The sequence below is a fragment of the Rutidosis leptorrhynchoides genome, chromosome 8 (genome assembly GCF_046630445.1).
Source record: "Rutidosis leptorrhynchoides isolate AG116_Rl617_1_P2 chromosome 8, CSIRO_AGI_Rlap_v1, whole genome shotgun sequence".
Classification (NCBI taxonomy): Eukaryota; Viridiplantae; Streptophyta; class Magnoliopsida; order Asterales; family Asteraceae; genus Rutidosis; species Rutidosis leptorrhynchoides.
Genome location: NC_092340.1, coordinates 326092289 through 326094143, shown reverse-complemented (window position 1 = coordinate 326094143; position 1855 = coordinate 326092289).

Genomic DNA, 1855 nt, shown 5'->3' with positions numbered 1-1855 from the left:
AAGTCAACTATGCTCATGAATATAATATAGTATATAATTAATTCTTAAAATTAATATATATATTATATTATATTTAAAAACCGTCGGCATAAAAAAACAAAGACTTTTTGAGTCTCCCCAGCTGGCCATGCGATCGCATGGCCTGGAGGAAGAAACTCCATTCGATCGCATGGTGCACAGTTCCAGCCCACATGCCTATAAAAATCGAGCTTTGGTGTAACACAAAACACATCTTTTTCTTCTCCTCATTCAACGTAAATTATATATATATATTTATATTTTAATTTTAAATCCTAATAATAAGGGTATGTTAGCGAATGTTGTAAGGGTGTAAGTCGAAATTCTGTCCGTGTAACGCTACGCTATTTTTAATCATTGTAAGTTATGTTCAACCTTTTTAATTTAATGTCTCGTAACTAAGTTATTATTATGCTTATTTAATCCGAAGTAATCATGATATTGGGCTAATTATTAAAATTGGGTAATTGGGCTTTGTACCATAATTGGGGTTTGGACAAAAGAATGACACTTGTGGAAATTAGACTATGGGCTATTAATGGGCTTTATATTTGTTTAACTAAATGATAGTTTGTTAATGTTAATATAAAGATTTACAATTGGGCGTCCCTATAAATAACCATTTACACTCGATCGGACACGATGGGCGGGGTATTTATATGTACGAATAATCGTTCATTTAACTGGACACGGGAATGGATTAATAGCCACTAGAATTATTAGAACAGGGGTGAAATTATGTACAAGGACACTTGGCATAATTGATAACAAAGTATTAAAACCTTGGGTTACACTCAGTCGACATCCTGGTGTAATTATTAAACAAAGTATTAAAATCTTGTTACAGTTTAAGTCCCCAATTAGTTGGAATATTTAACTTCGGGTATAAGGATAATTTGACGAGGACACTCGCACTTTATATTTATGACTGATGGACTGTTATGGACAAAAACCACACGGACATATTAAATAATCCAGGACAAATGACAATTAACCCATGGGCATAAAACTAAAATCAACACGTCAAACATCATGATTACGGAAGTTTAAATAAGCATAATTCTTTTATTTCATATTTAATTTCCTTTATTTTATATTTAATTGCACTTCTAATTATCGCATTTTTTATTTATTGTTATTGTATTTAATTGCACTTTTAATTATCGTACTTTTTAATTATCGCAAGTTTATTTTATCGCACTTTTATTATTCGCAATTTCATTATCGTTATTTACTTTACGCTTTAAATTAAGTATTTTATTTATTTAATATTTTACATTTTGTTTTAACTGCAACTAAAGTTTTTAAAATCGACAAACCGGTCATTAAACGGTAAAAACCCCCCTTTATAATAATAATAAAACTAATATAGCATTAAGCTTTGATTAAAAGATTTTCCTGTGGAACGAACCGGACTTACTAAAAACTACACTACTGTACGATTAGGTACACTGCCTATAAGTGTTGTAGCAAAGTTTAAGTATATCCATTCAATAAATAAATAAATATCTTGAGTAAAATTGTATCGTATTTAATAGTATTTCCTACTAAAATTTAATAGTATTTTATACCCCTTAGCTTTGACATCAGAAGTATTCCGAACTTCAGCCGATTTGTCGGAAATACGTAATGAGTTACGAAATTTGCAACAAGGTTCTATGGATTTAAATACTCTCAAGACGACCTTTATGGCGAAGGCTCGTTTTTGCCCGGAGTATTTGGGGAATGATCATTTGTTGATGCAAGATTTCTATCGAACCTTGAATGATGACTTGAAGAGTAAGATTAGCAGAGTTCAGGCAAAATCGTTTGCGGAGTTATTCGCCGCGGCTAGAGG